The sequence below is a fragment of the Ambystoma mexicanum genome, chromosome 6p (assembly GCF_040938575.1).
Source record: "Ambystoma mexicanum isolate Mex_15411 chromosome 6p, UKY_AmexF1_1, whole genome shotgun sequence".
Lineage (NCBI taxonomy): Eukaryota > Metazoa > Chordata > Amphibia > Caudata > Ambystomatidae > Ambystoma > Ambystoma mexicanum.
This window is the reverse complement of record NC_090935.1, coordinates 1,391,033,844-1,391,046,641: the sequence shown is the minus strand read 5'-3', so window position 1 is coordinate 1,391,046,641 and position 12,798 is coordinate 1,391,033,844. Positions and strand designations below refer to the sequence as shown.

Below are 12,798 nucleotides of genomic sequence, written 5' to 3'. Positions count from 1 at the left end.
TCACAGTTCTATCTAAGTGTGGACATGCTAGTATTCACAATTCCATCTAGATGCTACGCAGGCTAATGTTCACAATTCTATCTAAGTGTGGACATGCTTGTATTCACAGTTCTATCTAAGTGTGGACATGCTAACATTCACAATTCCATCTAGACGTGATGCAGGCTAATGTTCACAATTCTATCTAAGTGTGGACATGCTAACATTCACAATTCCATCTAGACGTGACGCAGGCTAATGTTCACAATTCTATCTAAGTGTGGACATGCTAGTATTCACAATTCCATCTACATGCGACACAGGCTAATGTTCCCAGTTCTATCTAAGTGTGGACATGCTAACAGTCACAGTTCTATCTAAGTGTGGACATGCTAGTATTCACAGTTCTATCTAAGTGCGGACACGCTAGTATTCACAATTCCATCTAGATGCTACGCAGGCTAATATTCACAATTCTATCTAAGTGTGGGCATGCTAATATTATGGCACTCTATGTTATTGGGAAGTAAGATAGAGTGGCAGGGGTTTTCTGGAGTAGAGTGATTGCTCTACTCCCCACCCATGTCACACTCAGGGTTTTTGTTGGTGTCTGTTGGCTGCTGGCTTCCTTGGCGTCCCCTGCGGACACCTGCAGACACATCTTGGGGTCGTCCTTTGCCTTGGAGTCCTTCGCCGCAGGGCTGCCGGGCAGAGGGCTGCCCTGGGTGTCCTTGATGTGGGGTATGTGGACCAATCCGGGTGCAGTGGGCGTGTTGGGATGTGGGCACAGGGAGACCAGGAAGCAGATGGGTGTGGGGAGAGGGACCACGCACCGAGTGCGCTACGGTGCTTTTAAGCATCTTTAAAAAAAATGTGGCATTTTTGGGGGAAGTGGGGGTCGGGAGACTCCTTACCTTTGGCCTGGGCACGCTGGAAATGGCGGGGGCGCCTACAGCAGGCCCTCACTACAGCCTCTGTTTGCATTTTTTTTATTGAATAAAAACGGACCAATCAGGACAAGGGGAGGCGGGCACAGGGAGACCAGGAAGCGGGTTGGCGGGGGGAGAGGGACCACGCGCCGGGTGCGCTACGGTGCTTTTAAGCACCTTTAAAAATAATGTGGCATTTTGTGGGTGGTAGGGGTTGGGAGACTCCATACCTTTGGCCTGGGCATGCTGGAAATGGCGGGGGCGCCTACAGCAGGCCCTCACTACGGCCTCTGTTTCCATTTTTTTTATTTTTATAAAAACGGACCAATCGGGACAAGGGGAGGCGGGCACAGGGAGACCAGGAAGCGGGTGGCGGGGGGAGAGGGACCACGCGCCGAGTGCGCTATGGTGCTTTTAAGCATTTTTAAAAAATAATGTGCCATTTTTGGCAGAGGTGGGGGTCGGGAGACTCCTTACCTTTGGCCTGGGCACGCTGGAAATGGCGTGGGGCGCCTACAGCAGGCCCTCACTACGTCCTCTGTTTCCATTTTTTTTTTATTTAATAAAAACGGACCAATCAGGACAAGGGGAGGCAGGCACAGGGAGACCAGGAAGTGGGTGGGCGGGGGGAGAGGGACCACGCGCCGGGTGCGCTACGGTGCTTTTAAGCACCTTTAAAAAATAATTTGGCATTTTGGGGGAGGTGGGGGTCGGGAGACTCCTTACCTTTGGCCTGGGCACGCTGGAAATGGCGGGGGGCGCCTACAGCAGGCCCTCACTACGGCCTCTGTTTCCATTTTTTTTATTTTTATAAAAACGGACCAATCGGGACAAGGGGAGGCGGGCACAGGGAGACCAGGAAGCGGGTGGGCGGGGGGAGAGGGACCACGCGCTGAGTGTGCTACGGTGCTTTTAAGCACCTTTAGAAAATAATGTGGCATTTTTGGGGGAGGTGGGGGCCGGGAAACTGCTTACCTTTGGCCTGGGCACGCTGGAAATGATGGGCTTAAAAGAGGATTCCCTCAGCAGAAGCAGGGAAACTCTGGGCCCCGAGGTCGCCTCCACTGGGATAGCCTCCACAGGCTTCGCCAGGGCCACAGCGACTCCCTCGATAGAGGCCTTAGCCGGGTGAATTAAGGCCTTCACCACCTTGGGTGCGCTTGAGGCCTTCACCTTAGGGGGAGGGTCCCTGCCTCGTTCCCCTTCGGCCTGTTCCTTCGAGATTGACCGGGGCCTCTCCAGATGCTTAGCCGGGTTCTCAGATTTTCGCTTCCAAGCCAGAGCTTTGGCTCGTGGTTGATTGCGTCGGTGAAGGTGCACCCTGCCTGGCAGCCAAGGAGCCCGACCGTTCGGCGCTCCCGGTGCCCACAGTGTTTTGCCTTCTGTTGGGGCCCTGTCGCCGTGGCGCCCTCACAGGATTAAGAAGACCACTCAGACTTCTCACCTGCTGGGCTCTTGCCTTTCTGCCAGTTGGAGGGATTGGTCCGACGATCCCTCATATTCCGATCTGACATGTTCATGCAAAACGCAGTGTCCTTCTCCACGTGCGTTTTGTCCTCGTGGAGGAAGTAAAGGCATTTCGAATGCTCGTCCTCCTTGAACACATTTTGTAGGTTGCATCCGGGGTAGATCCTGAACAGTTTGCCGGGAGTTGAGCTTCTCTTCTCCTGGGCCATGGTCTTCTCGTCCGCGAGGTAGGCCTCAGAAACTTCTGGAATCCTCCAAGAAGCGTAACTCGATGAAAACTTCACCCTTGAGGGGCGTAGATAAATCCGAAATGGGTCCCCGGTGATCGGAAGTAGAAATGGTGGAGCTTGAGGCTCGATTAACCAAAAAATGAGAAATCTTTGAAAAAGAGCAAAACGCAGTAAAAGCTCAAGAGCTATAGCACGAGGACTCCCAACACTTGAACGTGCGGTAAAAATCTGAGGATGGCTGCCAGGATGGGGCTTAGGGAGAGGGCAGTGATTGGCTGGGGACAGTATGACTCAGAGACCAGTGATTGGTTATTACTAAGAAAGACAGATCAGAAACAAAACTGATACCGATTTTTTCTTTACTGAGGATTCCCAGCCTGACGACAGGGAATATTCATGAGCATGTGAATCCATGCCAGACCCCATGCTGGAGAACTAAAATTGACCACAGGCACCTAAGTGTGCAGTGCTCATCACCATGAACAGCGCAAACGTACTCACCAGGTGTCCACTGTCAGCCAAGGGTCCATGCAGGCATGTTCGGTGCGACAAATGCAGAATGGGATCAATTAAAAAATGAAGTGTGGAGGAAACTACCGGACCCAGAGAACGTTAGCAGGGGGAGTGAAATATGGATAGAATGAATGAAAATTGTGTACATAAAAAGGTTTACTTGGGCTAGGTCTCAAGGTTTGCAAAAGTCTGCAGAGCTGCAGTGTTTTTTTGCATAGCCAGCAAAATGTAGAACAGCATGCCCCGACAAAACCTCTGACAAAGAAGAAAGGCGGCTTTGGAGCATCCCTATTGTCGAAGGACGCATTTGGCTGAAGTCATGATCCAGCGCCAGTGACACCACCATGGCAAGACAGGCCTATATAAACTCCTCCCTGAAACCATTGTCAGGAAGAAGCCTGGAGTGGGACAAGAGGAGACCGTTTAGGCAGCAGAGGGCCTCATTACCACCCTGGCGCTAAGGGATTACCGGTACCGGTAAGGGTACCCGTACAGGTAATCCATTAGCGCCTGATTATGAGGTCCCTTCGCGGGTTGGAGACTTTAACGCCTGCTTTTTGCAGGCGTTAAAAACCAACCCGCAAAGGGACCTTGGTGCTAAGTACGGTGACGCAATTTGCGGCACCGTACTTAGCGCCTTCCCCATTTCCATTGAGCCCTATGGGGCAAAAATGGGAATGGGGAAGGGCATGGCGGCATGGGGAATTACCGCCCCACTAACCTCGGAATGGGGCGGTAATTCCCCATTCCGCCATGGCGGAGTCGGTAAGTTACCGGCATGGACCATGGTGCTATTAGCACCATGGTCCTACGCCTGGGTCGTAATGAGGGCCAGAGTCTTTTGCTGCCATCCTCATTTTGGAAGATTAAACTTGTTATCCTTACACGATCGCCTTTTTGCCTTATTTCCCTAGAGAGGTGCATTGATTCTGGTGTGACAGTAATTAGGGACACCCTTACAAGTGGTGACTATCCCAACGTGAGCCCAGTTCACCCTGTACTTTGTGGAGGCCAGGCCACTTCACAGGAAAGAGCCACACCCACCTACAGCGACCAGGCCACCAAATCACAAAACCTCTGTTTCCTGAGCAGTTTTAGAATGAGCCATTCTAATAGAATCTCCTCTGCTCACAGCAAGGATCAGGTCTCCCAAATTCTAATTCTGGGGACGTATCTAGTCCACTTGCATTTTGCAGACTCATGTAGATTTGTGATCCTCCATTCCTCTGATCAAGGGTTCAGGGACCCCAGATGTTCCATATTGTATGCCAAAGGGACATGAAGCAGAGGAATGTTCTACATCCTCATAAATAGAAGGGATTAAAAAGAAATCCTTTCCTGGTAGTGGTGTGCATGATTTTTGAGTAATCCCGATAGCGTCGCCAAGATTTGACCCAGTTGACGTCAAGGGTTGCGATGCTTGCAGCGGCAAGGACTTTTAGGGCCTGACAAGGACTCTTTTGGTGCTGGAGTCAATGACTTCTTATTCAGATTTTTTTCCTTGCCTTCCGGGCTCGAGGGTGCATGGGTTTTGCCCTCATCTTTTTTTCTTGTCGAGTTTTTCGACCTGGGCATGGCTTCCATGAGTTTTCGATGGGGGTCATGGCTGCATTCTCGAATATCATTTTTCCTCTGAAATTTTCCCACTCCACCAGAGAGGCTGATTTCGTCAGGAACGTCACCCATTCTGGGGAGAAACTCGAAGACAGTGACCTATGGTGCCTTTTCTTCAAACGCCGCAAAGATGACGAGTGGTGAGAACGTATGGATCGTCTAAGCTTGCTTGAAGGACAGAGATTCAAGTAATTCTGCATTTGTTTAAAAGTATAAAGCATATAATGAATATATTGGTATTTGCAGAGTTTCCCAAGGTGTTCATAATTATCCAGCCAGTTCCAAAGATCAACCTTTTTTGATACGGCTGTTTTTGCAGGGTGACTGAAGCTTTCTCCCCTGGTAATCCAGCATATTTCCTTCAAGTAGGTTTACATTTTATTTTTAAGGTGGTAATTGTTTGCTTCTTTAGAGATTTCACAATATATAGCTCTCATAAGATGATTCTCCGGGTCATTGCTCATCCTTAAGTACAATTCTGTTCACTTTTTCAGTACGATAGATTTTAGAGAAGATAGTCCCACCTCAAGCCTAACTGTCGCCATCGGTATAGATTGAGGAAGGCCTAATATTCTCCGCCAGAATTTCCCTCAATCACTTGTAACCAGTTCAAATCAATCAATATCATTGCCTCTAGACCATATACTACCATAGGAGTCAAAACCTGTGTATATAGTTGACGGATACTGCATAAACTAAAGCCACAGTTTTTATTTGCAAATTGACTTATCAGAGATGTTATTTGAGCGACCCTAGTTTTGCATGATTGAATACATGAATTATACCCACTCTTTGTGTCCACTTCGGCCCCTAGATAACTGTATTTTTTGTGTATTTAATTTCAATTTCATGCACTATAAGTCGGGGACAGGCTATCTTTCTGCCAAAGAATATCATTTTAGTGGGTTTTCTCCTGGTTAATTATCAGATCGTTACTCTCTGCATACTCCCATAGTTTCTTAGCTGATCTTGGAGCCCACTAAATGTGTGGTCCATGATTATAAAGGTCGTCGGCATAGGCCAGTACCGGGCAGTGGGCCATACCGACAGTTGGAGGACAATTATGTTCAGCGGTTATGATGACCGGAAGGTCATAATTAAATAGATTGTATAAAAAAAGGGAGCTGTCACGCAGCCCTGCTTGACTCCTTGATTTTGAGAGATTGCAGCTGTCATCTTCCCCTGACTATCTAACCTAAGTGCCACAGAATTGCCTTGATGAAGTAGTTTTAGGTAATACAGTAGTGTGTAAGGGCAGCCCAGTAGTTCTAATTTGGCCCATAGTTTTTCTCTTCGGACTGAATCGAAGGCTGCCCGGAAGTCGACAAATGGGGCATATAAGGGGGGGATTACCAATCTTCATGGCCTTCGTACGTAGGATATCTAAGATAGTGATATTTTGTATCGTAGAATATCCTTTCCTGAAGCCCCTCTGAAAGCAATTGAATATCTCAGCTTTAGCTGCCCATTCCTCCAGTTTCTCAAGGAGTAATGACGCAAACATTTTACTGGTACAGTCAAGCATAGATAACAACCTGAAATTTCGGGGATCCTTCTTGTTGCCTTTCTTAAAGATTGGGACTAGAAAGGCAATTTGCCAAGATTTAGGGATCCTGTCCTCAGCCAGTATTTTTTCAAATAAGATTTTCAGCAAATTAGCCCAAAACTCAGGTTTGCTTTTCATTACTACATTTGCTAGACCGTTAGGTCCAGGTGCACGTGAAGACTTGAAATTTTTAATTTTAAGGATTAGATGGTCAGTTGTAATGCTAAAGGGAGATACCCATGGCAGCCCCACCTCACTATGAGGGATATTGCCGCTAATTAGAAAGTCTGTCCATTGTTTTTCTCCTATAGGATTGGTCATAGAAGTTTTACCACACCCCCTAGCATGCCCAAGCAAAGCCCATTTACTTCTGGAATTTTTAGAGCACATAACCTGCCTCTGCCTGTACTTTTGAGAAATTCTTTTTGATTTAGCCCAGGCTCTATACTTATTTTTCAGGGACCTGCCGGTAGAATGGTAGGAGCTAGGTGATCGACTGATTTTTTTTGCCTGGCAAATTGCAGCTCTAAGGATCCTTTTAGTATCGCTAATGATGTTATCGTAAGTTTCAGGTGGCTTGCCGTCTTTAGCTATCATGCAAGTAGTTGATGTGGCGTGTATTGAAGAAAAAGATGCAATCCATTGCTCTATTTCATTCAAGGACATGGTTTGGAACTGATAAAGATCACTTGAATGAAGGGATTGAGCTGTGAGGGCTGCTGTGTTTTTGTCAGACCAGCGGATACGTGTGCCAGTGTGGTTGACTGCCAGGTTGCCCAGAGACTTAACTTTCGGTTCAGGGCAGCCAAACTTGAATGTCAAGGTGAGTGAACAAAGGTTGCACCACCTGTTCGTGTTAATCTTCATATCAATTACCTTCAAGGCCATCTCAGGACTTACAAATACGTAATCTAAAGTACTTTTAAATCTCCCATTGTGCCATGTATAATTTCCTGGGTTATCGCTGTGAGTTCTACCGTTGATCATCTCCAAATTCCATTTGCTAATAAAATTCAGCCAACATAGCCCCTCAGGATCTTCAACATTTAGCATTAAGTGTAGAATTAATAGGCATGCCCACAAATCCTTTAATATGGCAGTTTAAATCCCCAGAGATGACTCCCAATTTATTGCCGGGTATCAGTGCCCATGAACCTAACAGCTTGTGAATGGCTTCCTGAATGATCTCTGTTGTGTTGCCTCCTGGCGGACTGTACAGGTTAATTAGAAGAATTCTTTCGATGGAAGCTCGACATAATCCCTCTAATTCCACTGCAAATATTTTATCTTTAAGTAAAGTCTCGATCTGACGTGATATTACAGTATATCTGATTCCTATGATCAGACACCCATAGAGTCTACCCCTCCTTCCCTTGTTGACCAAGGCCTGATACATTGTATAACCATTGAGGGTGATGGCTGAGGTCAAAAAACAAAAAGTGTCTAAACTTAAAGACACTCCCGTCCCCTGCACACCTTACAAGCTGAAATAAATCAGTCAAATTTCATAACATTTGCACTTTTATATATAGAAAGAATTGTCAATTTAGAACATAGGTAACAAAATATCTTCATAAAAGTACAGAAAAAAGCTATCAACTGACTTCCAATATGGCCAGCATGAAAAACAAATCAAACCAGACAAAGAAATAAGCTCCCAATTTTGAACTGCAGCTTCAAGCTCTACGCGTTTCGGGGACTATCCCCTTCTTCAGGAGCAAAAATATCTGCAAGTATAGATATATATACAATTAGAGGACATCTCACATATCTTTAAAAGTTTGGACAAACTAAACACATTAAATAAAGAGAATACATTAAATAATTATGTACACATAAATCGAACCACAATTCTACATAGCATACACAAGTGGTTGTATATTAACAGTGGTACAACTGGTATGGCTCCAAATGTAAATCTCAAAATGCATTAAAACCTAAAACACTTATTCGTATGTACCTCACAGTGGGAATGTTGTCAAAGAAAATAAGAGTCTGTCTGTGCATCTGTCTGTGCACGACGTACACATAACCAGGATCCCTGCGAATACTCCTGCCGTCCTCAACAAGTGAAATGTGATTGCCGAACTCTGGAATACCAAAGTATATCTATCAGCTCCAATTACACGTAATTAAATCACCAAACCTTAATGACTAAACAACTAGTTCAAAAAACACCTATTACTCATTGGCAACTAATCTGTGCAGCTCAACGATCACCAAAATCCACAACCTTGTGCCACCACCTCATCTTTGTGCCAACACATCAACTTAACACAGAAAGTTAAAAAGCCCAAATCCTCAAAGAAAACCCAAAATTTAAAATGTGCAACTCTTCCAACATATATTATTTACCTAAGGCAAATCAATAGCCAATCCAATCCAAATTCAGGACTTCCAGTACTCCGCATCCAATGTAAAGCATCCTGCTGATTATAGATATGTATAATGCAACTAAAAAACAAACACAAAATATACCATTTACAAACTAACACCACCTTTCCAATACAAACATAAATAAATATAAACACATCCACACAGCTTAAACTTACTTCCAGAAGCGCACCTCTTCACCTCAGATTCAACGGCTCCTCTCCAATTTACACGTAACAGATCCCAACCCACAACACACTTCCTGGCTCATTTTATACTGTTTCCTGGTAGTCACATGATAAAGTCACGTGACCCGCCGGCACTGAATACTAAAAGAATGCACAAAACTCCCTGCAAGATAATTGTTTGGAAAAGGTACATCGATGACATTTTTGGTGTGTGGTGTGGCTCCAAAGGTGAACTCAAAGTGTTTCTTGAGTATTTAAATACTGTTCATTCACGGATAAAATTTACTTTGGAAATTGGTGACCCCAAGTTACACTTTTTGGACGTTCAGTTAGAAATTGTTAATAATCAGGTCAAAACATCACTCTTTCATAAACCAACTGATGTTAATAATTTATTGCATTTTGTGAGTTTTCATCCAAAGCCAATGATTGCTAGTCTGCCATATAGTCAGATATTGCGAATTAAGAGAATTGTTATGGATACTGATGAATTTAAAGTTGAATGTGAGTCGCTCTCTAAAAAATTCTCTGAAAGAGGGTATCCAGTACAACTTTTGAATGAGGCCCAGAACAGAGCGCTCCCGATTACAAGGGAGCAATTGCTTACACCTAAGGTGAAGAAGGAGTCTGATTCAATTTTGCATATTTCCAAATTCTCTCGACAAAGTTGGCATGTTAAAAGAATCATACATAAACACTGGTCGATTCTCCATCATGATCCTATACTTCTGGGATTGTTTCCATCTCCACCAATGATGGTGTATAGAAGAGGTAGGAACCTGAGAGATAGGGTTGTGAGAGCCGAAAGAGGCCCGAAGGAAATTCAGATGACATTGGTGACTAAAAAAAAGGGAACATTTCCTTGTTTGTCGTGTAGTCATTGTAACAATGTGGCTAAAGGAGAATACATTCTTCACCCGCAGACGGGCAAAAAAATCACTCTTAGAGATTTTGCCACATGTAGATCCACAGGGGTGATTTACAGCATTAAGTGCCCGTGTGGATTAATGTATATTGGACAGACAGCCAGATCCGCACGTGAAAGATGGACTGAACATAAATCTCAAATACGGTGTAAAAATGAGAAATCTTCAGTTGCTAGGCATTTTAATATGTCTAGACATACTATTGCACAATTGAGGTTTAATGTTTTGGAAGTGGTGAAGAAACCACCCAGAGGAGGTGACTTTTTGAGAATATTAGCTCAGAGAGAGATGTTTTGGATTGACCTCTTGGGGACTTTATCTCCAAGAGGGCTCAATGAAGAGTTCTCTTTGAATTGTTTTGTGTAGGTGTCGAGGTATGGTTGGTGAATGGTTTAAGTCGTTCATAATGCATAAATTCATGTGTTTGAGGTCACATGGAGTGATTTGTGTTTTCCGGGTGTTACATACTGGTTGTTCCATTAGAGGTGTATGGAAGAGTAGTTATTGGATTTGTGTAATGAGTACATAACTAGGTTACTTGGTTATCTCTAAATTTGCCGCGTAGTTCATAATGCATAAATTGATATGAGTTTGAGGTCACATGGAGGGATTTGTGTTTTCCGGGTGTTACATACTGGTTGTTCCATTAGAGGTGTATGGAATAGTAGTTATTGGGTTTGGGTAATTAGTACATAACTAGTTTACTTGGTTATTTCTGAACTTGCTGCGTAGTTAGGTATGGTTGATGGACAGCAATTGTTTTAAGGCACTTATTCATTATTTTTTCAATTTTTTCAAAAATGTAGTCTTTCTTCTATGTCTATCTTCTTTTTAAATACATAGACATTTATCTTTAGTACATAACTAGTTTACTTGGTTATTTCTGAATTTGCCGCGTAGTTAAGTATGGTTGATGGACAGCAATAGTTTTAAGGCACTTATTTATTATTTTTTTATTTTTTCAAAAATGCAGTCTTTCTTCTATGTCTATCTCCTTTTTAACTACACACACATTTATCTTTGGTGTCTTTTTTATTTTGTTTGATTTACTCACTCAGTACCTGTGTGCTTAGTTAGCATTAGCTGTGTATTTGGCAGGTTGCAGGGAGTTTTGTGCATTCTTTTAGTATTCAGTGCCGGCGGGTCACGTGACTTTATCATGTGACTACCAGGAAACAGTATAAAATGAGCCAGGAAGTGTGTTGTGGGTTGGGATCTGTTACGTGTAAATTGGAGAGGAGCCGTTGAATCTGAGGTGAAGAGGTGCGCTTCTGGAAGTAAGTTTAAGCTGTGTGGATGTGTTTATATTTATTTATGTTTGTATTGGAAAGGTGGTGTTAGTTTGTAAATGGTATATTTTGTGTTTGTTTCTTAGTTGCATTATACATATCTATAATCAGCAGGATGCTTTACATTGGATGCGGAGTACTGGAAGTCCTGAATTTGGATTGGATTGGCTATTGATTTGCCTTAGGTAAATAATATATGTTGGAAGAGTTGCACATTTTAAATTTTGGGTTTTCTTTGAGGATTTGGGCTTTTTAACTTTCTGTGTTAAGTTGATGTGTTGGCACAAAGATGAGGTGGTGGCACAAGGTTGTGGATTTTGGTGATCGTTGAGCTGCACAGATTAGTTGCCAATGAGTAATAGGTGTTTTTTGAACTAGTTGTTTAGTCATTAAGGTTTGGTGATTTAATTACGTGTAATTGGAGCTGATAGATATACTTTGGTATTCCAGAGTTCGGCAATCACATTTCACTTGTTGAGGACGGCAGGAGTATTCGCAGGGATCCTGGTTATGTGTACGTCGTGCACAGACAGATGCACAGACAGACTCTTATTTTCTTTGACAACATTCCCACTGTGAGGTACATACGAATAAGTGTTTTAGGTTTTAATGCATTTTGAGATTTACATTTGGAGCCATACCAGTTGTACCACTGTGAATATACAACCACTTGTGTATGCTATGTAGAATTGTGGTTCGATTTATGTGTACATAATTATTTAATGTATTCTCTTTATTTAATGTGTTTAGTTTGTCCAAACTTTTAAAGATATGTGAGATGTCCTCTAATTGTATATATATCTATACTTGCAGATATTTTTGCTCCTGAAGAAGGGGATAGTCCCCGAAACGCGTAGAGCTTGAAGCTGCAGTTCAAAATTGGGAGCTTATTTCTTTGTCTGGTTTGATTTGTTTTTCATGCTGGCCATATTGGAAGTCAGTTGATAGCTTTTTTCTGTACTTTTATGAAGATATTTTGTTACCTATGTTCTAAATTGACAATTCTTTCTATATATAAAAGTGCAAATGTTATGAAATTTGACTGATTTATTTCAGCTTGTAAGGTGTGCAGGGGACGGGAGTGTCTTTAAGTTTAGACACTTTTTGTTTTATGTTTAACACATGCTCCAGTGTCAGGGCGTGTATTCCTCCCCAGCACCCAGAATTGTAATAAAATCTCTCTAAATAGTTATTTAGTTTTTGAGTAATTAGGTGTGCTCTGATAGATACTTCTTTTTGTAATTTGATGGCTGAGGTCAGCCAGGTTTCCTGTAAACATATGCACAGGTGATTAGTAAGAGATTGGAGAGAGCCTGAAGGGGAAAACAAATGCCTGAAACCTCTACAGTTCCAGGATACAATTGCAGATTCTCACTGCGAGTTCACGACATTTGGTAAAGAGGCTGCAAGCCAGATTAGGACTTTCTGAATGTCGGTAATCTCAATCTGTTCGCCTTTAGGTATGGGAGGGGAACAAACTATTTCTTGCGTTTCCACAGTGATCTTGTTGGGCCATTTCAGATCTTCCAGGTCAGGATCAGCGTCTACTTCAATATCGACCACTCACAGACTTTCCTTGAAGCTTCGTATCATTTGGGCAGAGGAGACAAATTTACAGTGAATTGCAGATACGTTTGTAATAGTCACTTGCAAGGGTTCAATGAATTCAAAGTCTTCAGGTCTTAGTACCCGTAACTGCGGTACTGAGTGAAGTCTTATCATTAGCTCTGTCCTTGTTAGCCAG

The 12,798-nt window shown here is 43.3% G+C and overlaps 1 long non-coding RNA gene across 1 annotated transcript; it reads left to right on the top strand.

The window, feature by feature from the left end:
• The first annotated feature begins 10,635 nt into the window (after window positions 1-10,635).
• LOC138511046 (uncharacterized) lies at window positions 10,636-11,796 on the top strand. The gene is made up of 3 exons (XR_011280557.1): window positions 10,636-11,042; window positions 11,141-11,239; window positions 11,505-11,796. It is a non-coding gene; the product is annotated as an uncharacterized lncRNA (long non-coding RNA).
• Window positions 11,797-12,798: the final 1,002 nt, after the last annotated feature.